Source organism: Dendrobates tinctorius, unplaced genomic scaffold (assembly GCF_039654945.1).
Source record: "Dendrobates tinctorius isolate UK_male_01 unplaced genomic scaffold, ASM3965494v1 ptg000063l, whole genome shotgun sequence".
In the NCBI taxonomy this organism is placed as follows: Eukaryota; Metazoa; Chordata; class Amphibia; order Anura; family Dendrobatidae; genus Dendrobates; species Dendrobates tinctorius.
Genome location: NW_027361731.1, coordinates 10,799,900 through 10,827,627, shown reverse-complemented (window position 1 = coordinate 10,827,627; position 27,728 = coordinate 10,799,900). Strand labels below are relative to the sequence as shown.

Here is a 27,728-nt window from a genome sequence, read left to right as displayed (position 1 = left end):
TGTCATCTCCTCCTGTATATAGTGTATACCTGTATGTCATCTCCTCTGTATATAGTGTATACCTGTGTGTCATCTCCTCCTGTATATAGTGTATACCTGTGTGTCATCTCCTCCTGTATATAGTGTATACCTGTGTGTCATCTCCTCCTGTATATAGTATATACCTGTGTGTCATCTCCTCCTGTATATAGTTTATACCTGTATGTCATCTCCTCCTGTATATAGTATATACCTGTATGTCATCTCCTCCTATATATAGTATATACCTGTATGCTATCTCCCCCTGTATATAGTATATACCTGTATGTCATCTCCTCCTGTATATAGTATATACCTGTATGTCACCTCCTCCTGTATATAGTATATACCTGTGTGTCATCTCCTCCTGTATATAGTGTATACCTGTGTGTCATCTCCTCCTGTATATAGTATATACCTGTGTGTCATCTCCTCCTGTATATAGTGTATACCTGTATGTCATCTCCTCTGTATATAGTGTATACCTGTGTCATCTCCTCCTGTATATAGTGTATACCTGTGTGTCATCTCCTCCTGTATATAGTGTATACCTGTGTGTCATCTCCTCCTGTATATAGTGTATACCTGTGTGTCATCTCCTCCTGTATATAGTATATACCTGTGTGTCATCTCCTCCTGTATATAGTTTATACCTGTATGTCATCTCCTCCTGTATATAGTATATACCTGTATGTCATCTCCTCCTATATATAGTATATACCTGTATGCTATCTCCCCCTGTATATAGTATATATCTGTATGTCATCTCCCCCTGTATATAGTATATACCTGTATGTCATCTCCTCCTATATATAGTATATACCTGTATGTCATCTCCTCCTGTATATAGTATATACCTGTGTGTCATCTCCTCCTGTATATAGTATATACCTGTATGTCATCTCCTCCTGTATATAGTGTATACCTGTATGTCATCTCCTCCTGTATATAGTATATACCTGTGTATCATCTCCTCCTGTATATAGTATATACCTGTATGTCACCTCCTCCTGTATATAGTATATACCTGTATGTCATCTCCTATATATAGTGTATACCTGTGTCATCTCCTCCTGTATATAGTATATACCGGTGTGTCATCTCCTCCTGTATATAGTGTATACCTGTATGTCATCTCCTCCTGTATATAGTATATACCTGTGTGTCATCTCCTCCTGTATATAGTATATACCTGTATGTCATCTCCTCCTGTATATAGTGTATACCTGTGTGTCATCTCCTCCTGTATATAGTGTATACCTGTGTCATCTCCTCCTGTATGTAGTGTATACCTGTATGTCATCTCCTCCTGTATATAGTATATACCTGTGTGTCATCTCCTCCTGTATATAGTGTATACCTGTGTCATCTCCTCCTGTATATAGTATATACCTGTGTGTCATCTCCTCCTGTATATAGTGTATACCTGTATGTCATCTCCTCCTGTATATAGTATATACCTGTATGTCACCTCCTCCTGTATATAGTATATACCTGTATGTCATCTCCTATATATAGTGTATACCTGTGTCATCTCCTCCTGTATATAGTGTATACCTGTGTGTCATCTCCTCTGTATATAGTGTATACCTGTATGTCATCTCCTCCTATATATAGTATATACCTGTATGCTATCTCCCCCTGTATATAGTATATACCTGTATGTCATCTCCCCCTGTATATAGTATATACCTGTATGTCATCTCCTCCTATATATAGTATATACCTGTATGTCATCTCCTACTGTATATAGTATATACCTGTATGTTATCTCCCCCTGTATATAGTATATACCTGTATGTCATCTCCTCTGTATATAGTGTATACCTGTGTGTCATCTCCTCCTATATATAGTATATACCTGTATGTTATCTCCCCCTGTATATAGTATATACCTGTATGTCATCTCCTCTGTATATAGTGTATACCTGTATGTCATCTCCCCCTGTATATAGTATATACCTGTATGTCATCTCCCCCTGTATATATTATATACCTGTATGTCATCTCCTCTGTATATAGTGTATACCTGTATGTCATCTCCTCCTATATATAGTATATACCTGTATGTTATCTCCCCCTGTATATAGTATAAACCTGTATGTCATCTCCTCTGTATATAGTGTATACCTGTGTGTCATCTCCTCCTGTATATAGTATATACCTGTATGTCACCTCCCCTGTATAAAGTATATACCTGTATGTCATCTCTTGCTGTATATAGTATAAACCTGTGTGTCATCTCCTCCTGTATATACCTGTGTGTCATCTCTTGCTGTATATAGTATAAACCTGTGTGTCATCTCCTCCTGTATATACCTGTGTGTCATCTCCTACTGTATATAGTATATACCTGTGTGTCATCTCCTCTGTGTATAGTATATACCTGTAAGTCATCTCCTCCTGTATATATTACTAGCTGAAGAGCCCGGCGCTGCCCGGGCATAGTAACTAACTGTGGTTAGTTATAGCAAATTATAATTATCCTCCATCCCATAGTCCCGTGCCCATATACCCATCATACATATCCTCCATCCCATAGTCGAGTGCCCATATACCCATCATACATCTTTCATCTCATAGTCCCATGCCCATATACCGGTCATACATATCCTCCATCCCATAGTCCCGTGCCCATATACCCATCATACATATCCTCCATCCCATAGTCGAGTGCCCGTATACCCATCACACATCCTCCATCCCATAGTCCCATGCCCCTATACCCATCATACATATTCTCCATCCCATAGTCCCATGTCCATATACCAGTCATACATATCCTCCATCCCATAGTCGAGTGCCCATATACCCATCACACATCCTCCATCCCATAGTCCCGTGCCCATATACCCGTCATACATATCCTCCATCCCATAGTCCAGTGCCCGTATATCCATCACACATCCTCCATCCCTTAGTCAACCATTATGACATCATAATAAGCGGTGGGGCTTGCAACCTATGATGACATCAGCGTCGCCATGGCAACCATTGTGACATCATAATGAGGGGCGGGGCTTGACGCACACACACTTTTTCCCCAGATAGGGGCAAAATTGTTTGGTGAATTGGAACGCGTGGGGTTAAAATTTCGCCTCACAACATAGCTTAGGACGCTCTCGGGGTCCAGACGTGTGACTGTGCCAAATTTTGTGGCTGTAGCTGCGACGGTGCGGATGCCTATCCCGGACATACTCACATACGTATGTTGTGAGGCGAAATTTTAACCCCGCGCATTCCAATTCACCAAACAATTTTGCCCCTATCTACATACTGGGGGAAAAAGTGTGTGCGCGTCAAGCCCCTCCCCTCATTATGATGTGGTCACGGGGTCCTTCTCTGGTATCACACAATCAACAGAGCAAGCGAAGAGTGAACAATTCCAAGACCTTTATTCAGGCAAAAATACGAAAAGGTCCATATTCACTCCACCATACAAAGGATAAGATAGTCCAGAATAAGAATGCAGTCCAGAATCAGGATAAAATGTCCAGGGAAACGAGATTCCACAACTCTAGCATTCAGAGGATAAAAATGGATCCTTCTCTCTGAAATGCAGCCTTTTCACCATCATGTCTATACCGGAACTGACCTGTCCAGCTGCCGTTCTTCCCCCCACCCCCTTCCTTGTCCAGGGGTAGTCCAGCAAGATGCCTCCCAGAGGAGAACTAAAGGCCTTAGGGATTAATGCACTACAGGGGGTCATCAAGAGACAGATACAGTGAGGCTGTAGACTTACAATGTAATAAGAAAATCACTATGAAAATAACTGGAATTGTTAAAAATAGGAATATACAAAAAATGACATCCACATAACATATCACACCATCACAACCTCTCCCCCCCCATAATAAGTGAGCACGCCATGAGGTCTACACAGACCTCTGGCCTGCTCACTTTAGTCCACATTGCTCAGTTATTTATAGTTCCTTGTACAGTGGCAGGGGTTGGTCGGCCTGGGGAGCCTATGGTTCTTCTTGTCGAGACAGTCCATCGGCGTTCTGGTGTTGGCTTCCCCGCTTGTATTGGATGGAGAAGCTGTAGGGTTGTAAGGACAAGCTCCACCGCAGCAATCTTCCATTGTCCCCTGATACGCGGTTCAGCCATGTGAGGGGGCTGTGGTCTGTAACAATTGTGAAGTCTCTGCCATACAAGTAGGGCTGCAATTTTTTTAGCGCCCATACGATGGCAAGGCACTCCTTTTCAATAGTTGCATAGGCAACTTCCCGATCCAGTAGTTTCTGACTGGCAAAAGCAACAGGATGTTCTTCTCCGGCGGCGTTCACTTGGCTAAGTACTGCCCCAATCCCAAAGGTGGATGCACCTGTCTGCACGAGGAACCTGCGTTTATAATCCGGGGCAGCCAAGACAGGAGAAGTGACGAGGGCAGTCTTTAACGCTGAAAAGGCATCCTTGCATGCCGTCGTCCACGTCACATTCCTAGGCATGTTCTTGCGGGTCAAGTCGGTTAGGGGCTTGGCCAAGGTGCTGAAGTTAGAAACAAATTTGTGATAGTAACCAGCAGTTCCTAAAAACGCAAGTACCTGCTTTTTAGTCTGGGGTGTACACCAGTTGCTAATGGCTTCCACCTTGGCAGGCTCAGGCCTTAGTGTCCCACCCCCTACTCTATGCCCGAGGTACTGCACCTCAGCCATCCCTATTTGGCACTTATCAGGGCGAATGGTCAGTCCTGCAGTAAGGATACAGTCCAGCACTATGCCCAAGTGTTTAAGATGTTCCTCCCAGGTTGTGCTAAAAATGGCGATGTCGTCTAAGTAAGCACAGGCAAAGTCCTGACATTGTTGTAACAGTCGATCCACCAGTCTCTGGAAAGTAGCGGGGGCAGTTTTCATCCCAAAGGGCATTCCCAGGAACTCATAAAGCCCAAATGGAGTAATGAAGGCTGAGCGCTCCCGAGCGTCCTCCGTTAGGGGTATCTGCCAGTACCCCTTGCTCAAGTCTAACGTGGTCACAAATTGGGCACTGGCCAGACGATCCAATAGATCATCAATCCTGGGCATGGGATAAGCATCACTCTTGGTGGCATCATTTAGTCGTCTGTAATCAACACAGAATCGTGTTGTACCATCCTTCTTGGGGACCAGGACGACAGGAGAGGCCCAAGAACTGTGAGATGGCTGAATAACTCCCAGTTGTTTCATCTCCTCCAGTTCGTTCTTTATCATGCCTTGAACAGCCTCTGGAACCCGGTAGGCAGCCTGCTGGATGGGGCGTTGTCCGGGGGTTTCCACATGGTGACTGGTGAGAGTAGTCTTCCCCGGCTTTGAGGAGAAAGCAGCAGCCCTCGGCCTTAGTACGGCGACAATATCGTCCTTTTCTATATCCGATAAATGGGAGCCCAGGGGCACTTGTTCCAGTGATCCTCCCGATTGGGCAACCTGAAGGAGATCTGGGAGATACTCGTCGGCGGCGGTATCACTAGGGGGGTGGCAGACAGCTAGAACAGGCAGAGATCGGTCGTGGTAGTCTTTCAGCATGTTAATGTGGACGGTTTTCTGTCGTCGACCACTAGAGTCCAGGGCAATAACATAGTTAGTGTCATTCATTTTCTTGACAACCTGATAAGGGCCTTCCCACACAGCTTGAAGCTTGTTGGCAGGGGAAGCAGTAATCATGAGCACTTGTTATCCTTTCATAAATTCCCAGTTCCTGGCATTACGGTCATACCAGATTTTTTGTCTGGACTGGGCCATTCGCTGATGTTCTTTAGCGAAAGTAGCTAGCTGGGCGAGACGGTCTCTGAGCTCTAGAACATAGGGAACGATGGGCATTCCGGTATCTGAGATGTCTCCTTCCAAATGTTCTTTCAGAAGAGTGAGAGGCCCACGGACCTTCCGGCTAAACAGTAGTTCGAAGGGAGAGAACCCTGTGGACTCTTGGGGAACCTCCCGATAGGCGAAGAGATGTGGCAGGTACTTTTCCCAGTCTTTTTCAACGTCAACAAAAGCCCTCAGCATATTTTTTAGGGTTCCATTAAAGCGTTCACATAGTCCGTTGGTCTGTGGGTGGTATGGGGTGGAGCGAATGGCTCGAACACCACAGGTATGCCATAGGGACTGAACCAGATCTGACATGAACTGAGTGCCTTGATCTGACAATATTTCACTTGGAAACCCTACCCGGGTAAAGATGGTAACAAGGGCCTCGGCTACCTTTACTGCTGTAATACTGGACAGAGCCACAGCTTCAGGATACCTAGTGGCATAGTCCACCACGGTCAGGATATATTTTTTCCCCGACCTGCTGGGGTGGGCCAGAGGACCTATGATGTCGACGGCTACACGTTGAAATGGTTCCTCAATTATGGGCAGGGATTGCAGGGGTACCTTATGTCGAGCTCCTGGATGCCGCATTCGCTGGCACACATCACAGGTGCGGCAATAATGGGCTACAGACTGCGAGACGCCCGGCCAGTAAAAACTTTGGGTGAGTCTCTTTTCAGTCCTTTTTCTCCCTTGATGCCCAGCCAAGGGGATGTCATGGGCCAGTTGAAGTAGCTGTGCCCTGTACTTCTGAGGGACAATGAGTTGCCTGGTCGTTGCATCAGGGTTGCCCTGGTCACTGCCCTTTGTTACACGATAATACAGTCTGTTTTCTCAAGTGAAGCCATCCCCATTATCTCCCATGTGCCCAGTTTCTGCCTTTCGCCTAAGGGCTGCTAAGGTAGTGTCACCCTCTATTTCTCTCCTAAACTCCTCTCTGTCCCAAGACTCTCCCAATGTAGTAGCAGCGAAAGTATTTCTTACCGACTCTGATGCGGTTCGTGGTGGTTGCTCCCCGGTGGGGTCCGGATGACGTAGTGCTTGAAGGGCATGTAGTCGGGTGACTGCTCCCACAAATTGGCACTGTAACTCACCAATGTCGTTCCCAAGGAGGATATCTGCAGGAAGTCCTCCCATAACTCCAATCCAACACAGTTTTTCTCCACAACCATAATCCAAACGCACAGAAGCTTGCTGTATATATTTGCGGGCACCGCCCGCCAGGACAATGGGAATTCCCGGACCCTGGTAAATTGCCTCGGGTCGAACCACACGGGGGTCAGCGATAGCCAAGAATGCCCCCGTGTCTCTAAATCCTGACACTTTGTATCCATCAATAAAGACATCCTGCAGGTGGCGTTGCCGTTGCTCTGAGTAGGTAAAGGACAGAGGCCGGAGTCCGTACACTCCAGGAGGGGTATCTATGGTGCCGTGGTCGGTGGTCCACTCTGGTGGGGGTGGTGGTAGCTCTTCCTCAGGTGTGGTGGAATGTACAAGATGCACTGGACGAGGTGGGGCTGCGTGGGGCTCCCTCCGAATCTTGGAGGGGCAGCCAGACTGCAAATGTCCAGGTTGCCCACACCCATAACACCTCCTCTCTGTGATACCCCCAGGTCGTGGTCGGAACTGTTGGGGCCTAGGATTGTGAGCCGTGATTATCATCGGCTTGCGACTAGGTGGAAGGGCAGATATAATTGGAGGGGGACGGGGCGCGGGAGCAGGCCGTGGTTCATTGTCCAGAAGCATCCTCCATTGCGGCCGGATAGTAAGGGCTTCATCGGCCAGGGCTGCAGCTCTATCCACGGTACACGGCGTGCGCTCCCGGACCCATTCCCGTACCTCTGCAGGGCACTTGGCAAGAAATTGTTCTATAAGGAACACCTGTATAACATCTTCCACAGTAAAGGCGTTTTCTGCTTCCAGCCATCTCCGACATGCCTCGGACATCTTATGTGCATACATCCTAAACGATCCCCCCGTGGTGCATGGGAGGTCTCGGAACTTGGCCCTATATGAGTCTGGGGTGATAGCATGGTAATCCAGGATAGTCCGCTTTACAATGTTATAATCCTGATTCCGCAGTGCATCAATGGTTCGGTAAGCCTCCGCCAAGCTTCCGTTCAGGAGCCCCACTAACAAACGCATCCAGCTAGAGTGGGGCACCTCCATCACAGCACACTGCTGCTCAAAGTCTTTGAAGAACCCCTCCACATCTCCAGAAGCCTCATCAAATGGCTTAAACTCTGTCCTGGTGATCCGTACAGGCTCACGGATTGTTGGGGTTGCACTCCACATTGCGTCACTCCCTTGTTCAAGCTCCATTGCTTCCTGTCTCTGCTGTGCCTGGCGGGCAGCCTCCTCCTTGTACTCCTGAGAGACGCCGGGGCCCAGAACCGCCATCTCTTCTTCATACCACACCAACCACTGGCTTTTCTGGATGGGGATCCCGCTCTCCAGTGCTTGTCCTTCAGACATCTGTGAGGAGGTGGCCGGGCTAGCGCCCACCTGTAGATCGATTAAGGCCTCTTTAGTCAGTCCCTAGTAGTTCAGGCCCAGGTCTCTGGCTCTCTCCTGTAAACTGCATACAGTCCAATTTCTGCACTCACTCTGTGGGTGGTTCTCCATTGGGTTACGCTCTGTTGATCCCACCGCTGCCACCAGTTGTCACGGGGTCCTTCTCTGGTATCACACAATCAACAGAGCAAGCGAAGAGTGAACAATTCCAAGACCTTTATTCAGGCAAAAATACGAAAAGGTCCATATTCACTCCACCACACAAAGGATAAGATAGTCCAGAATAAGAATGCATTCCAGTATCAGGATAAAATGTCAAGGGAAACGAGATTCCACAACTCTAGCATTCAGAGGATAAAAATGGATCCTTCTCTCTGAAATGCAGCCTTTTCACCATCATGTCTATACCGGAACTGACCTGTCCAGCTGCCGTTCTTCCCCCCACCCCCTTCCTTGTCCAGGGGTAGTCCAGCAAGTTGCCTCCCAGAGGAGAACAAAAGGCCTTAGGGATTAATGCACTACAGGGGGTCATCAAGAGACAGATACAGTGAGGCTGTAGACTTACAATGTAATAAGAAAATCACTATGAAAATAACTGGAATTGTTAAAAATAGGAATATACAAAAAATGACATCCACATAGCATATCACACCATCACAGATGTCATAATGCCCCTATTTGCATAATGGGGAAACAGTGTGTGCGTATCAAGCCCCGCCCCCTCATTATGATGCCACAATGGTTGCCTTGGCGACGCTGATGTCATCATAGGTTGCAAGCCCCGCCGCCGCTCATTATGATGTCATAATTGTTGACTATGGGATGGAGGATGTGTGATGGGTATATGGGCACCGGACTATGGGATGGAGGATATGTATGATGGGTATATGGGCACGGGACTATGGGATGGCGGATATGTATGATGGGTATATGGGCACGGGACTATGGGATGGAGGATATGTATGATTGGTATATGGGCATGGGACTATGAGATGAAGGATGTGTGATGGGTATATGGGCACTCGACTATGGGATGGTGGATATGTATATGGGCACGGGACTATGGGATGGAGGATGTGTGATGGGTATATGGGCACTGGACTATGGGATGGAGGATATGTATGACGGGTATATGGGCACAGGACTATGGGATGGCGGATATGTATGATGGGTATATGGGCACGGGACTATGGGATGGAGGATATGTATGATGGGTATATGGGCATGGGACTATGAGATGAAGGATGTGTGATGGGTTTATGGGCACTCGACTATGGGATGGCGAATATGTATGATGGGTATATGGGCATGGGACTATGGGATGGAGAATATGTATGATGGGTTTATTGGCATGGGACTATGGGATAGAGGATATGTATGATGGGTATATGGGCACGGGCCTATGGGATCGTGCATATGTATGATGGGTATATGGGCACAGGACTATGGGATGGATGATGGGTATATGGTCACGGGACTATGGGATGGAGGATAATTATATTTGCTATAACCAACCACAGTTAGTTACTATGCCCGGGCAGTGCCGGGCTCTTCAGCTAGTTATATATATATATATATATATATATATATATATATATATATATATATAGAGAGAGAGAGAGAGAGAGAGAGAGATATTTTCACAAGTTAGACCTCTGATCAGTGTGAGGTGATTATTAAAGGGAACCTGTCACCCCCTCAGGGAGTTTTTAACTAAAAGAGCCACCTTCAGCAGCACTAAGGCTGTATTCTGTGAAGGTGGCACTTCTGTTTCTGACCCCCATTAAGGGCGAAATATTGACTTTTATAACTAGGTCCTCATACCTGGAATCAGTCACGGAGGTATTGTGTGTCCCTCTGTTTAAGCTGCTTCCCAGCTGTCCATCATCCCCCTGTAGCGTCCTGGCACCGCCTCCTCCTGTCTTGTTGCCGTTACATGCCGGCGGGCACCTGCACTGTGACAACAGTTCCCGGGCATGCGCAGTGCGCGTTGCCCGAGATCTGACATCAGGCTATCGCGCCTGCATGTTTTGGAGTCCCCTGATCCCGCCCCGCAGTGTTATGAAGTATTGCCCGAGAACTTTTGGAACAACACAGGCACCCTCCGGCATTAGCAAACAACAATACAGGAGGAGGCAGGTGTCAGGAACACCGCACTGCACTTGCTTACTGAGCCAGTGCGCATGTCCTGAGTACAAAGACTGTGCACAAAGATATCTGCGGAGCTGGCAGCAGTGGTGACAATGCATGCTCCAGTACCTGAAGCACGTGACTGCTGGGGGCATGGCCTAAGCTCCACAGAGCAAGGAGCTGCAGGGAAACTCCTAGAAAGGTAACTACAGGACAATGTTACCAAGGGGCATAGACAGAGACAGAAACCAGATCAAGCCAAGGTCAAAGCATGAGACAGCAGGACAGTACCAAAGGGTTAGACAGAAAGGATAGCCAGGATGTAGCAATAGATCAGAAAACCAGAACGGGCATTAGACGGTACAATAGGGGTAAACTGTAACGGAGTAACAATAGCCAAGCCAGGAGGTCAGAACCAGAAAAGACAACAGTACCAAAACGTGAGACAGAGTACAGAGTGAAGGAACAAGCCGGGTCATACACGGGAAGCAAACAAACAACGCAGAGTACACGCACACCAGGGGTCAGACACACCAGAACAGCAGTATAGCTAGTTTGGAGTGAGTATAAATACCCCTCCAAAGAGAGGCCAGCAAAAGTTAACCCTGTGAGAACCGGACATTAACCATGTCCTAACCATGACAGTGGGGCAGGGACACAACACAGCAATGATGGACAGCTGGGAGGTGGCTTAAACAGGGAGACACACCATACCTCTGTGACTGATTCCAGGTATGAGGACCTAGTTATAAAAGTCAGTATATCGCCGTTAATGGGGCTCAGAAACAGAAGAGCCACCTTCACAGAATGCAGCCTTAGTGCTGCTGAAGGTGGCTCTTTTAGTTAAAAACTCCCTGGGGGAGTGTCAGATTCCCTTTAAGCGTCCTAATACTAAGAACTGTTTTTTAAATGGCAGCCCAAAAAAACACCATCTATTGAGCAAGTTAATCCAAAAGCTAAGAAAGCAAAACTGTCTCAAACAGCTAATACAAGTGAACAATGTGAGTCCTGGCTTAAAAGGAAAGGATGAGACAGGCTGAATCAAGGAAAGCTGAGACATCTGAACACTGGAACGTCATCTTCAGGAGAATCGGATGAGACAGGCTGAATCAAGGGATGAATGTAGGAAAAATGATGAATCTGAACAAAAGGATGAATGTCGGCAAAATGACATAGGCAGGCTAACCTGAGATTGGAAACGTTTCACTACGACTCAATTCAGGACTATAGGTCACATCTGAAAGTCATAATAAGTAAAATGGAGGTAATATGAGAACATTGTCAAGCAAAGAAGTTTAACTTGAAATCGCCTGGTATGTGGTGGACAAATGGCAATGTCAGTATGTCACCTTTATCTCTACCTCCCAAACCACTTTTTTCATACATGTCAGGAACAACTCATGAGTCTAAGCATTTACTGCAAATTATTAGGAGACACAATCCATCCTTCCAGATGACATCCTTTGGTACGACAGCTGGACTCGAGAAAGCAGGATTTATGCCGACTTTTAAAGTCCAGGGACAAATATATCACAGAACAGGTTTGATGCTTCCTGCAGCAAATGAAGACCCAATATTTTTACGAACCTACTGTTTGGGAGATGAACAGATGCGAGCTGATCGACATTGTGAAGCTATACCTGAGACACAGAAGACATTGTTTTAAATTTGCAAAGATTTCTCCATCCACACAATCAGTTAGTAAACCTTTGTAGAACAACCTTAGAAAGAATGCCAAGGTTGTATTAACAGGCTGTAATAAGAGCAGACAAGACACCGGTTGGTGAGCACAAAAGGAGATTTACGTCTCCCAGTGTTAATGAAGTGGCTATAGTAATGGTTGGACGGGACCTTCTAAGCCGAGATATGAGGACATGACATTGCAGGAGGCGTCCCTCACTCACTTTCCACCTCATCTTCTAACCCTGCTCCCTGTAATAACTCCAACCTGTGCACCTTCCAATCCCCGGGCTCTTTGGGACAAATACAGAGAATATCCTACAGAAGATATTCATAGAGAGCACAGGAGAGATAATCCGGACTTAGACTTACATTTCACTGCCGACATATTCACCAAAGTCCTCCTGACACCAGAAGAAAGGAGCAAATGTATCAATAGTAAAGCTCTACTAGCATTGGGGTTACCGGCACCAGCTCCACCGGACTATGGTGTTATGGACGGAGATATTCTGAGAGAAAAGCCATGATTTGGAGACGATGAAAGAATTTGTCCCATTATATAAGCTTCTATTGGTGATGACCACAGATCGGAGGATTTGGCAATTATGGCTCAGATTCCAAGTGGAGATGGGAGACGGGTTTTCCTTGATGCCCCAGGAGGTTCCGGTAAAACATTCTTCATTAATCTGCTGCTTGCAGAAATTCTCTCCATCAATAACATTGCTCCGGCCGCTGCATTGTCTGGGATTGTGACTGCTCTCTAAGATGGAGGCCGCACGGCTCATTCAGCACCAGGATCACCCCTGAATCTAGCGCTCTTGGAAACTCCCGCCTGTAAGATCTTTCCCAGATCTGGAAGGATCCAATCACTTAATGGGGGGAATTGTTCTACTGTTTGCAACGTTCCCTGTTCTTAAAAGAGCAACTGTCATGGGAAGCCTAAGTAACTTTAGGCTGAAACCCTGGGGCCCCTGCGGTGTCCCTCAGACTAGGGGAAACCCTGTCTGTCCCTCAACAAAGGGTTTACACTGAAGGTGTGCCTGCCTGGGCCTCCACCCTGTCCTTGTCTCTTGTCCAGCCCTAAGCTGAACCCACCACCCTCCACCCAGTGAGGAGACCAAACACCAGACCCCACAAATAAGTATGGACAGGGATAAAGGAAACGCACCACACCGCGTACACACAGGAGAAAACAATAATGTGCAAGGGCAACCAAAAAATACAACACAGGGAGGCAAAATGGCAACAATGGAATATACTACACCAAACACTGTATGCTCCTTAGACCACCACTCCAGACCGGTATCGCTAGCACAAAGCAAGAGCTATAGTCGGCGACGCCCATAGTCATGCAGGACAATTTAAAGACAGAGGGCGTGGCTAAGCCCTCAGCCAGAATGACAACCTGGTTAACCCAATCCAAGCCGGATCAGAAGACCAACCAGCGCCGCAGAGAACCATGTAGTAGGATGGGGTATTACCAGTGGCGGATTAAGTGGACTATGGGCCCGGGGCTGTTCATAAAACCTGGGCCCCTGTACCCCCCTTCCCAGGAAAACATTTTCTGTCCACATTTTGTGGCTCTTCTCACAAAAACACTGCATATGCTGATTTTTAGGTATACAAATTGCGGGGTCTGGAAAGGAATAAAATGGCCGCGCTTGGGAGGGGGTACCGCCGGCCTGGCCGGCTACTGGTTAGGGATGTTAATTATTAATCACACAGTCACCTGCCTCCATGCTCTGCCAGGTCTGCCTCTCCCCAGCCTCCCTGGCTGCTCCCGGCTCCAATGCATTATGCGGCTGCCTCCATGCTCTGCCTCTCTCCCCAGCCTCCCTGGCTGCTCCCGGCTCCAATGCATTATGCGGCTGCCTCCATGCTCTGCCTCTCTCCCCAGCCTCCCTGGCTGCTCCCTCCAATGCATTATGCGGCTGCCTCCATGCTCTGCTTCTCCCCAGCCTCCCTCCAATGCATTATGCGGCTGCCTCCATGCTCTGCCTCTCTCCCCAGCCTCCCTCCAATGCATTATGTGGCTACCTCCATGCTCTGCTTCTCCCCAGCCTCCCTCCAATGCATTATGCGGCTGCCTCCATGCTCTGCCTCTCTCCCCAGCCTCCCTCCAATGCATTATGTGGCTGCCTCCATGCTCTGCCTCTCTCCCCAGCCTCCCTCTAATGCATTATGTGGCTGCCTCCATGCTCTGCCTCTCTCCCCAGCCTCCCTCTAATGCATTATGTAGCTGCCTCCATGCTCTGCCTCTCCCCAGCCTCCCTCCAATGTATTATGTGGCTGCCTCCATGCTCTGCCTCTCCCCAGCCTCCCTGGCTGCTCCCTCCAATTTGGAGGCAGCCGCATAAATTGCATAATGCATTGGATTGGAGCGGAGGGAGCAGCCAGGGAGGGAGGCTGGGGAGAGGCAGAGCATCCTCCTCCCAAATGGTGACGCCGACGGTGAGTGTGTCAGTGACCCACCTGCCCTGCGCTAGCCGCTGCCAAAATCTCCTGGGCTGAGCGAGTCCTCCTCACTGTGCACTGCCAGTCGGCGCCGCCGCCTCCACGCTTCTCAGTCCCAGCCGCCCACAGCACACAGAGAGAGGAGGAACTTCTGCTCTGCCTCCTGCCGTGCTGCGCCGCCCCCACACACGTGCCGCCTGGGACTGCCCGCCGCCCCCCTTCCAAGTTCCTACGCCACTGGGCGGCGGCGGGCGGCTGAGCGGCTCACACAGTGACAGATCATATGCGATGCCGACCGACCAATTGGCCCCTGCCCTGGGCCCCCTAAAAACCTTTGGCCCGGGGCGACCGCCCCATCCGCCCCTATTAAGATCCGCCATTGGGTATTACCGCTGTCTGCCAGACACCCTGGTGCGAACAGTGACCGACATGACAGCAACTCCAGCAGAAAAGCTGAATACCTCTCAGCACAGCGGAGTCCTGCACACACTGAGGGCCCTGATCATGTGACCCCTGACTCCTCCCCTCCTGTGACCTCATCACAGGTCCTGTGTGCACAGAGCAGCCATATATGTGGAGTGCGGCTCTGCGGGTGGAGGGTTGTGGAGATGCGGGGGGACATTAACCCTTTCAGCACTGAGACTCTTTTGGGGTCTCTGTGTGGTGTGAACAGTGACGTAACAGCTGTGGACAGAATGCGGCTTAGCTGATTCCCAAGTCCACATTAGATCCATTTAGACAACTGCGGGATGAGAGGACAGAAGCCCAAAGAAGTTCCCACACAATGTGATTATTTCTCTCCTAGCTCCGCTCCAGCACAATAATGTAGATACTAGTGATGAGTGAGCCGCTCTCCACTACTCGATCAGACATCGGGAGCTCGGACAAGCTTGTTACTCGATTATCGCAGGTGATGGAGCGCCATGCTCGAGTTCCCAGCCAATAAACATGCTGGGATTGCCCGCCATATACGGCAAGGCTGTAGTCATGTTGGCTACTGACATTACTGTGACTGTCCGGCCGCATCACGTTATCAGGTTTATAGAAGACCCAGTGACGCGACGCTCGGCACACCGTCCTCAGGAGGCAGCTCAGGGAGAGTTGTTATAGGAGGGAGAGCTTAGATTATTGTTCGCCCCCTAAATATTATAAAGTTGTATCCTATAGGGGCTGGTGAGGATCCAGCGGTCATGGTGCACATTGGCACAAATGACAAAGTTAGAGGTAGGTGGAAGGTCCTTAAAGATGATTTCAGGGCATTAGGCTGTAAGCTTAAAGCAAGGACCTCCAAAGTGGTATTTTCGGAAATATTTCCTGTACCACGTGCCACGCCAGAGAGGCAACGGGAGATTAGGGAGGTTAATAAGTGGCTCAGGAATTGGTGTAGGAAGGAGGGGTTTGGGTTCCTGCAGAACTGGGCCGACTTCTCAGTTGGCTACAGGTTCTACGCTAGGGGCGGGCTGCACCTCAATGAGGAGGGTGCAGCTGTGCTGGGGGAGAAAATGGCTAGAAGGTTGGAGGAGTGTTTAAACTAGGGACGGGGGGAGGGTATTCCTTTTAAAGGAGGGGAAGACAGTGCAGATAGAGATCTGGGCACAAATAATGACATTGGGGGTGGGGATGGCATGGGGGGTGGGGTTAGAACAGTTAATAATTTAAGAAAGAATAGAGGTACAGAGAGATACATAAAGTGCATGTATACTAATGCCAGAAGCCTCGCCAACAAGATGGAGGAATTGGAGTTAATGTTGTTGGAACATAATTACGACATGGTGGGGATATCTGAGACATGGCTGGACAAGAGCCGCGACTGGGCGGTTAATTTACAGGGCTGTTCAGAAATGACCGTACAAATAAGCGAGGGGGAGGTGTGTGTTTATATGTAAAATCATCCTTAAAACCCATCCTTCGTGATAATATATATGAATCTAATGAAAATGTAGAGTCCCTGTGGGTGGAGATAAGGGGGGGATAATACATTACTGATAGGGGTTTGTTATAAGTCTCCAAAAATAATGGAAGCAACAGAGAATATCCTCAAAAGCAAATAGATGAAGCTGCGACTCAAGGAGAAGTCATTATTATGGGGGACTTCAACTACCCTGAAATACATTGCATTTCTTCTTGTGTAGAGCAAGACAGGGAGGGGGGAGCAGGTGAATAAGCCCTGCCCATTGGACCGGACCGCGGCAGTTTACATACATCTGAACCGATATAAAAAAGGTATTTATGCATGAAAGGTGCGGGGTCAGGGGGAAGCAAAAGTACTAAGAGAATCCTTATGTGACACACAATTGAATGATATCATTATATGATATCTCAAAAAAGGGGTGACAGATTCCCTTTAAATAAATACAGAAAATTAAATAAATTCTGTAAAAAGCAAATCAATATAGCAAAGATTGAGACAGAGAGACTCATTGCCAGAGAAAGTAAAAATAATCCCAAAATATTCTTTACCTACATAAATAGTATGAAGCTAAAAAATGATAGTGTTGGTCCCCTTAAAATAGTCTGGGAGAAATGGTGGATGGGGATGAGGAAAAAAACAATATGCTAAATGACTTTTTTTCAACAGTATTTGCACAAGAAAATCCCATGATGGATAACATGATCAGAGATAAAAATTCTCCATTAAATGTCACCTGCTTAACCCAGCAAGAAGTACAGCGGCGTCTACAAATCACTAAAATTGACAAATCCCCGGGCCCGGATGGGATACACCCCCGAGTACTGCAGGAATTAAGTACAGTCATAGATAGACCATTATTTTTAATCTTTAAAGATTCCATAATAACAGGGTCTGTACCACAGGACTGGCGTATAGCAAATGCGGTGCCAATATTCAAAAAGGGGGCAAAAAATGAACTTGGAAATTATAGGCCAGTAAGTTTAACCTCAACTGTGGGTAAAATCCTGGAGGGCTTTCTAAGAGATACTATACTGGAGTATCTGAAGAAGAATAACCTCATGACCCAATATCAACATGGGTTTATGAGGGACCGTTCCTGTCAGACTAATCTGATCAGCTTTTATGAAGAGGTAAGTTCCGGACTGGACCAAGGGAATGCAGTGGACGTGGTGTACATGGACTTTTCAAAAGCTTTTGATACGGTGCCACACAAAAGGTTGATACATAAAATGAGAACAATGGGGATAGGGGAAAATATGTGTAAGTGGGTTAAGAGCTGGCTCAGGGATAGGAAACAAAGGGTGGTTATTAACGGAGCACACTCGGACTGGGTCACGGTTAGCAGTGGGGTACCACAGGGGTCAGTTTTGGGCCCGCTTCTTTTTAACATTTTTATTAATGACCTTGTAGGGGGCATAGAGAGTAGAATTTCAATATTTGCAGATGACACTAAACTCTGCAGGGTAACCAATACTGAGGAGGACAATTTTATATTACTGGAGGATTTGTGTAAACTAGAAGCTTGGGCTGATAAATAGCAAATGAGCTTTAATGGGGATAAATGTAAGGTCATGCACTTGGGTGGAACGAACAAGATGTATAATTATGTGCTTAATTGTAAAACACTGGGCAAAACTGTCACTGAAAAAGACCTGGGTATATGGGTGGACGACAAACTCACATTTAGTGGCCAGTGTCAGGCAGCTGCTGCAAAGGCAAATAAAATAATGGGATGCATTAAAAGAGGCATAGATGCTCAGGAGGAGAACATAATTTTACCTCTATATAAGTCACTAGTTCGACCACACTTAGAATACTGTGTACAGTTCTGGTCTCCGGTGTATAAGAAAGACATAGCTGAACTGGAGCGGGTGCAGAGAAGAGCGACCAAGGTTATTAGGGAACTGGGGGGTCTGCAATACCAAGACAGGTTATGACACACTTGGGGTTATTTAGTTTGGAAAATCGAAGGCTTAGGGGTGATCTTATTACAATGTATAAATATATGTGGGGACAATACAAAGACCTTTCTAATGATCTGTGTACAAAAGAGAAGACTGAGAGGAGACTTAATAGCTGTCTACAAATATCTAAAGGGCTGTCACATTGTAGAAGGATCAACTTTATTCTCATTTGCACAAGGAAAGACTAAAAGCAATGGGATGAAACTGAATGGGAGGAGACACAGAATAGATATTAGAAAAAACTTTTTGACAGAGTGATCAATGAGTGGAACAAGCTGCCACGAGAGGTGGTGAGTTCTCCTTCAATGGAAGTCTTCAAACAGAAGCTGGACAGACATCTGACTGGGATGATTTAGCAAATCCTGCTTTGAGCAGGGGGTTGGACAAGATGGCCCAGGAGGTCCCTTCCAACTCTACGATTCTATGATTCTATGATCTTTTTACTTTTAGACCTGTGACGGGGACAAGGGGGCATCCTCTACGTCTGGAGGAAAGAAGGTTTAAGCATACTCACAGACGCGGATTCTTTACTGTAAGAGCAGTGAGACTGGAACTCTCTGCCGTATGAAGTTGTAATTAGTGATTCGAAACACAGAAAAGAGGAATAGGCCATATAAAAGGGGATCACCACAAGAAAGGAATTGGCATTTAGAAAAAGATTTTTATTGGACATAAACAAACCAACACGACATTTAAAAACATTAAAAAGTCACCTATGTGATGTAGCAGCAACAGTCATAGGTTCATAATAAAGGCAACACTCCAGAATGGTTATACAAATTGTGTGACAGCCAAAAAATCATATAGACAGCATACCAAATGACAGCTGAAAATGTAAGAGGTGCCCCCAAGGGATGCAGACATTAATATAATATATTATACCTTTTTGAGTCTAGCAGAAATAGTCAATGTAGAAGAACCACATAATTTAGAAGGCATGAATGTTGCAAAGTTTAAATAAATACCAAAAGTAAAAGGTGGTCACCACAGACAACAATGCCTATCAAAAGAGAATGCATATAGGTTCAGAAAGGAGTCAGTATAACATCAAACCCTGGGACGATAGTATAGGCACACTGGCATTAGAGGTATAGACTGAAAAAACCACCCATGTATTATAACATGGAGCGGTAGTAACAAGTTACAAGACCCATATGGAGTGGAGCCAAATAGGATGGATACCCGACTCGTGTCGCCACCCGCAGTGGCTTTGTCAGGGGTAGTGAGTGCAGTCTATTCATGTCCTTATATATGCTTGATAACTGAGCAATAGCGCACAGCTGTGCCACTTACCAGGCTAGCGTGGAAGTAGCTACCATCAGAGGGGGCGTGTGCTGGTGCCAAAGTCGAATTGAGTATACTGCGCATGCGCTATCCTTCGGATATCTAGGAGCGCGTCATAACGCGAGGTTATCGTGGTGATCTCTCAATAGACAAGTCAACTGCGCATGCGCCGGGATGACATAGCGCACGTGCTGACAATCTTTTTCTAAATGCTAATTCCTTGCTTGTGGTGATCCCCTTTTATATGGCCTATTCCTCTTTTCTGTGTTTCATATAGCTTCTCAGTATAGGCCTAGGTCGGATCCCATTATTATTCGACTGTGGTGCCCCCGCTTTTGGTTCCTATTTAATTAGTGATTCCCTACTAAAATTTACGAAGGGCATGGATGCCTTTCATGAAAAGTATAATATTACAGGGTATATACACTAGTTTCCTTAATATTGCGTTGATCCATGGAGCTAGTTTGATTGCCGTATGTGGAGTCGGGAAGGAATTTTTTTCCCCAATGTGAAGCTTACTGTTTGCCACATTGTTTTTTTTTGCCTTCCTCTGGATCAACATGTTAGGGCAAGTTAGGATAGGATATGGGATGAACTAGATGGACTTAAAGTCTTCCTTCAACCTTAATAACTACGTTACTATGTTACTGTGTTACATGTTCTCTTGCCCCCTGAGAAGCATCCTCCTGCCCAAAATAATCATCCCCCTCATCCTCCTCCTCCTCTTCCTCCTGCACCTCGTCCAGGACAGTTCCCTGACCAGACAATGGCTGACTGTCATCAAGGCTTCCCTACTCCTCCTCCTCCGCTGCAGACGCCTGATCCTTAATGTGCGTCAAACTGTGCATGAGCAGATGCATAAGTGGGATGCTCATGCTTATGATGGCATTGTCTGCGCTTAACAGCCATGTGCATTCCTCAAAACACTGAAGGACTTTGCAGAGGTCTTTCAGCTTTGACCACTGCACACCCGACAATTCCATGTCTTCCCTCAAACTGCCTGCCCGTGTATCCTCCCACAAATGCATTACAGCCTGCCTCTGTTCGCACAGCCTCTCAACCATGTGCAGGGTGGAGTTCCACCTTGTTGCAATGTCTATGATTAGGCGGTGCTTGGGGAGGTGGAGCAATCGCTGCAGCTTCTGTATACGACTGGAGTGGACGTTTGAGCTACAGATGTGGGAGCACAGTCTTCGCACCTTATGTAGCAGACATGTTAACTCCGGATAATTATTAAGGAAGCACTGCACCACCAGATTCAAAGTGTGAGCCAGGCAAGGTATGTGTGTGAGTTTTGCACGTGCTATGGTTGCCACAAAATTACGGCCGTTATCACTGACTACCTTGCCTGCCTCAAGATGTAGACTGCCCAGCCATGACTCAGTTTGTTGCTGCAAGTAGTCGGCCACTACCTCCGCGGTGTGTCTGTTGTCGCCCAAAGACATCATCTTTAACACAGCCTGCTGACACTTATCACTAGCTGTTTGATAGTGGGACAGATTGTGTGCAACACTGCCAGCTGCGGATGGAGTGTTAATGTGACTGCGCTCTGTGGACGAGCTTTCACTGATGGAGGAGGAGAAGGAGGGTGGAAAGCCTACAGCCAACTGTTTCCTATACCTTGGGCTAGGCAGCACTGTTCCACCGCTGCTGTCCCCTGTGGAGCCTGCATCCACCACATTAACCCAGTACGCAGTGAAGGACACGTAATGGCCCTGGCCATGCCTACTGGCCCATGCATCTGTTGTGAGGTGCACCTTTTCCACTCACTGATTGCTTGAGTGCATGGACAATGCTGTCTTTCACTTGGGGGTGGAGGGCTGGGATGGCTTTTCGAGAAAAGAACTGCCGACTGGGTAGGTCATAGTGTGGGACTGCGTAGGCCATGAGCTCGTGGAAAGCTTCGCTTTCAACCAAACGGTAGGGCATCATCTCTAATGAGATTAGTTTGGCAATGTAAGCATTCAAACACAGTGTACGCTGATGAGAGGATGAGTTCTTTCTTGTCCTACTCAGAGTGTCTGGTAGGGTGAGCTGGACTGGAGAGCTGCATATGGGGGAAGTAGCGGTGGACCGGACAGAGTGAGAGGGGGTTGGTGATGGTATTGGTGGTGATGGCCTAGTGTTGTGTTGTCAGTGTTGTGTTGCAAAACCATTGTGATTCCCTGAGTGCTTTGGCCTTGCGACGACACCTCCACATTTAGTGCTGGTGGTGTGCTTAATGGTGGCGGTGGTCTTACAGTGGGGGAAGCGATGGAGCGTTGCTGGCTACCTTCAGTCGGAGCAGGTGCACATGTGCTACCTGAGGTTTTGTAGTCCATCCACGCTTGCAAGTGCATGTTGATTAAATGTCTAAGCATGCAACTGATATTCAAATTTCTGAGTTGTTTCTCGGCTAAAGGTCCTTCTGCACGTCTTACAGGTAACCTTTGCCTCATCAGTAGGATTTTGGACAAAGAAGTGCCACACTGCACTCTTCCTACTATGCTATACATTTTCTGGCCTTGCACGCTGTGCTAAGTTGCCCGTCTGGCCAAGCTGTCCTGCAACTCTTTTAGTTTTGGGTCCACGTTTTTGAACAGCTACGTGCCTGCCAGATAACCGCTGCTGCGATGTCAATGCCTGCTGCGGATCCTTCTCCGTATCTGAACTATTGCCAGCGCCACCCTCCTCCCCCAAAGGATGCCAATCCGGGTCAAGAACTGGGTCATCCATCACCTCCTCTTCAAAGTCATCTGCACCTTCCTCTTTACCTTCCTCTGTGTCACCATGTAAGGTGGTATATAGTGTTGAGCGATACCTTCCGATATCAGGAAATATCGGATCGGATTGGATCGGACCGATATCCCAAAAATATCGGGTATCGCCGATTCCGATACCGGAAACCCATGCAAGTCAATGGGGCACAAATATCGGAATAAAAATAAACCCTTTCCTTCCTTGCACATCCAGTTCGGGAGGGGGGAAGAGTGTGGGCGGTGCGTGGGCGGAGACTGTGCGTGTGTGTGTGTGCGAGCAGGGTCTGTACGGGCCTCTCGGGGCCCACAACCCCCGGCAGGCCCGCACAGACCCCCGCAGCCCGCACAGACCCCCGGCAGGCCCATACAGACCCCCGGCAGCCCGCACAAACCCCCGGCAGGCCCGCACAGACCCCCGGCAGCCCGCACAGACCCCCGGCAGGCTCGCACAGACCCCCGGCAGCCCGCACAGACCCACGGCAGGCCCGTACAGACCCCCGGCAGCCCGCACAGACCCCCGGCAGGCCCGTACAGACCCCCGGCAGACCTGCACAGACCCCCGTCAGGTCCGCACAGACCGCGCATCATGATGACATCATTTCAGCAGCCAATCACAGCCATGCCATTAGTTAACATGGCTAACACAACTGGCTCATTGCATTATGGGAACTTCCGATTCCGGTATTCGATATTGTAAAAATATCGGAACTCGGTATCGGAACTCCGATACAGCGAATATCGGCCGATACCCGATATTTGCAGTATCGGAATGCTCAACACTAGTGGTATAGTATGCGGGAAGGGGCACCTGAGTTTCATCAGGGTCAGATTCTGGCTCAATAGACTGCGAGGGCAATGTAGTGCTCTGGGTCAATGTACCAGCAGAATCATCTTAAGTAGCTGTGGCTGTGCATCAGTGCACTCCATGTCAGATTCATCTTGGACTGGGGAATTCAGGATTTGACTGCATAACCCAGGCATGGTATGTGAAAACAGCTCCATAGAGTAATCTGAAGTGTGGGCTGCCACATCCTTAACTTTTGGTGGAGGTGAAGGACTCAAGGAGAGGTGTTTTTCCTGACCAGAACCCTGCACTGACGAATCCGTGCTTGCAGCTTTCGAACGTTCAGAAGAGGAGGCAATAGAGCTGGTGGCTGTTTCAGCAATGTACGCTAAAACCGGTTCCTGATGCTCCGGCTTTAAAAGCGGTTTTCCTACTCCAAGAAAAGGCAACCTTACAGGCCTTCTTGGGCCAGATGATGACGCAGGCTCAACACCTCCTGCCTTAGCTGCTATTGTGCTTTCGCCAGAACCAGCCGATGCACCACCACCATCAGTACCAGCTGCGCCACCCTGCCAACGTCCACAGCCTCTTCCACCATACTTCCTCATGTTTGGGAAAATGTACCAAAAATACCAGCAGAGAGATGGTACTGTATGAGGAGCATCCACCTGTGTAAGGTGTATTAAAAAAATTAAATCTACGTAAATATTTTGTTAGTCACAGACGCTCTCACAGTATGTATTTGACCGTTATCCAACAAGCAGATATACGGAACTGTATCAGAAGTGTACAGCTGTATACGTTTTTTGTGTAACTAACAATCTCCGTATATGTATTTACGGAGTGTCACACACACACGCTGACTCTGTATAGATGTGACTGTAATGCGAACGGCAGATATACAATACTGTTTGAGAGTCGGACAGCTCTATACGTTGTGTGTATGGAAAATTGTTAATCTCCGTCTATTTGTATATGGACTGACACATTTGTATACGGACGGACGCATGCTGTCTCTGTCTAGTTTTGACTGTCATCAAACAGCAGATATACGGAACTGTTTGAAAAGCGGACAGCTGTCTAAGGTGTAGGTCTGTAAAAATGGAAAATCTCCTCGGCTTGTTTTTCCAGAGTCACACACAGATAGCTTATATTTGTCCGTGATACAAGGCGGTGCACTGTAGTGTGTGAGGAGCGTACACCGCTATACGGTGTCTGTATGGAAAATTATCAATCCCTGTCTATTTGTTTACGGACTGACACACACTGTCGCTGTCTAGTTTTGACCATAATCAAACAGCAGATATACAAAACTGTTTGAAAAGTGGACAGCTGTCTAAGGTGTAGGTCTGGAAAAATGGAAAATCTCCTCGGCTTGTTTTTCCAGAGTCACACACAGATAGTGTGACATCGGCGGCCGTGACCGCCGATGCCCCTTCAGCGGCGGCGCCTGCCGCAGCGTCTCCTCACCTGCATGCCCCCATCCACGTGCACGCCCGCTCTGCCTTCCGCCCTGCTGCGGGCACATGCGCCGGCCTTAGGTCGCGGGCGCGCATCCTCCCTCTCTCTTCCTCTGGTGGGGGGCGTCGCTGAGGGGTGGGGCTGGAGGACGTACTTCCTGGCTCTAGGATATTTCAGGCGTCCTCCCTATGAGGAGGGCGCCTGGTGATCGTGTGGTACCCCTGCACCTTTCTGGCCGCTACAGTTCCACTGTAGTTCTCACTTCACGTGCATTCCTTGTCACCCATTTGTTCCGCCTCTGTCCTTGTTCCTGTGCCGTCCTCCTTGCCTGCCTTTGCCTTGCTCTGTCCGTGCATTCCCCAGTGTCTTCCCTGTCTGTCGCTTGGGTATGAGCCTCTCCGCCAGTCTCTCTGTACCTTTCCCTGCTGTTTCTATTGCTCCTCCTTCCTGCCCAGGAACTCCTCTAGTTCCTTTAATTCCGTCTGTCTCCCATAGAATTGCTGTCCTTCGAGCCGTTCCTCTTGGTTCCGGCTGTCGCGCTTCTGTCCCCTGTGGTCCTGCCCCAAACGATCCCTGTATAGGGGTCGGTCTTCACCTGGCGTGCTCGCCCCAGGGGCTCCAGATCCGCGATCCAGAGGGTCCACTCTCGGACCTAACCTGCTTCTAATTGTCACAGTATCACCAGGCCATGGACCCCGCCAGTGCCGCGGCTGCTACGCAGAAAGAGCTGCTTTTCTTACGAGAGAATCAGACCCAGATAATGTCCTTCATGAAATCCATGGACACCCGGCTCTCCGCCCTGCAAATCACTGACCCAGGACATGCTCCCCTCTTAGCCAGCCTCCAGCAGGAGCTCGCGTAGGAGCGCGATGCCCAATCTCACATTTTGGGGTATATGGCGTCCGTTGACGATCGACTGTTTGCTTTGCAGTCCTCTGCGGCCGCTTCCACCCAAGCCCAGGATGTTGTTTCATTTCCACCCCCCCGCCTGGGAAAGCCTCCCAGGTTTAGCGGGGACCCTAAGTTATGTAGGGGCTTTTTAAACCAGTGCAGACTGCACTTTGAGCTTCTGCCCCAACAATACCACACAGATCGCGCCAAAGTGACGTTTATAGTGTCCCATCTCGAGGGAGAGGCGCTGGCTTGGGTGAATCCTTTATGGGAGAGGGATGATCCCATGGTTTCCAGTATCCAGAATTTTTTGGAGACATTCCACAAGGTGTTTGATGAACCCGGGCGCCTAGCTTCCACTACGGAGGCCCTTTTTAATCTTTGCCAGGGATCCCTTACGGTAGGGCAATACGCCATCCGCTTTCAGACCCTGTCTTCGGAGCTGGGGTGGAATAATGAAGCTCTTGTGGGTGCCTTCTGGAGAGGCCTTTCTAGTAAAATCAAGGACAAGCTTGCCAGGCGAGACACTCCCACCACCCTGGAAGATCTCATTTCTCTGGCTACTCGTATTGATCTGCGCTTTTTGGAATGCGCCAGAGAGTTGGCCAGAGAGAAAAGGCCCTTTAGGTTGTATCAAGCTCCTATTCCGCGTTCTTCCGCACCTCCTATTAGCTCCGCTCCCGAGCCCATGCAGATAGATCGTATCAAGCTCTCCGAGCAATGGTGCAGGGAGCTGATGACAAATGGACTCTGTTTGTACTTCGGTGGAGCCAACCACTTCGTACGCACCTGTCCTGAGAAGCCGGGAAACGCCTCCACCTAGGCCAGGTAAGAGAGGACCTCCTAGGTGATCATAACTCCTCTCTACCACTTACCCTTTCAGCTCTGATTATTACAGGTCGGGGGCGTGGATCTGTGGAGGCGTATGTGGACTCAGGCGCGGCAGGTAATTTCATTCGCCAAGAAGAGGTTGACAAACTCCAGATTCCGGTGGTCTTCCTAAGAAATCTGCGTGCAATCACTCCGTCGATGGCAAACCTCTACCCGAACTCATCACCACGGTTACCGCCGAAATTGACCTGCAAATTGGTGCACTCCACCTCGAGAGAATAGCCTTCTACGTCCTGCCTCAGTTGTCCCATGCTGCTCTTCTAGGGTTACCCTGGCTCAGGCTGCATGAGCCAGTTATCGACTGGTGCTCTGGAGAGATCTTGCGCTGGGGGCACTCCTGTCATGAATGCTGTCTGCGAGCCCTAGTTCGTCCTCATTCTCTGCCTAGGCCAGTTGATCTCCCGGGCCATCCTGCACCATATCATGCATACGCCGATGTTTTCAGCAAGAAGGAAGCGGAGTCTCTGCCACCACATCGGTCCTATGACTGCCCTATCGACCCTATTCCCGGAGCTGTTCCTCCCAGAGGAAGAACATATCCTCTCTCCCCAGCAGAGACCACGGCTATGACGGTATACATACAAGAAAACCTGGCCAAGGGGTTTATTCGGAAATCCTCATCCCCTGCGGGTGCGGGTTTTCTCTTTGTCCGGAAAAAGGATGGATCACTGTGACCATGCATTGATTACCGGAGCCTGAACAACATCACCGTGAAGAATCGATACCCGCTCCCGCTGATTCCAGAACTCTTAGACCGTTTGAGAGGGGCTCGGATCTTTACGAAGTTGGATCTGCGGGGAGCCTACAATCAGATCCAGATCCGCACAGGGGATGAGTGGAAGACGGTCTTCAATTCCCGTGATGGGCATTATGAGTATCTAGTCATGCCATTCGGTCTCTGCAATGCTCCGGCTGTGTTACAGGAATTCGTTAACGAGGTGTTCCGGGATCTACTCTACTCCTGCGTGGTGGTGTACTTAGATGATATTCTCATCTTCTCGCCCGATCTGCCCTCTCATCGGAGGAGCGTGCGCATGGTCCTGCATCGTCTTCGAGAGAATCAACTCTACGCCAAAATTTAAAAATGCCTCTTTGAGCAAACATCGTTACCCTTCTTGGGATATATTGTCACAGATTCCGGCCTGAAGATGGATCCAGAGAAACTCTCTGCAGTACTCAAGTGGCCTCGTCCTGTTGGTGTAAAAGCCATCCAGCGTTTCC

At 48.3% G+C, this 27,728-nt stretch overlaps 1 protein-coding gene across 1 annotated transcript in view; it reads right to left on the bottom strand.

Annotated features, from left to right (window-relative positions):
- LOC141094349 (uncharacterized) overlaps positions 1–15,074 on the bottom strand; it is a 113,873-nt gene extending 98,799 nt beyond the window's left edge. The window contains exon 1 of the mRNA XM_073580188.1: positions 14,973–15,074. The gene's annotated coding sequence lies outside the window, so the exon portion shown is untranslated. The remainder of the gene's footprint in view (positions 1–14,972) is intronic.
- Positions 15,075–27,728: the final 12,654 nt, after the last annotated feature.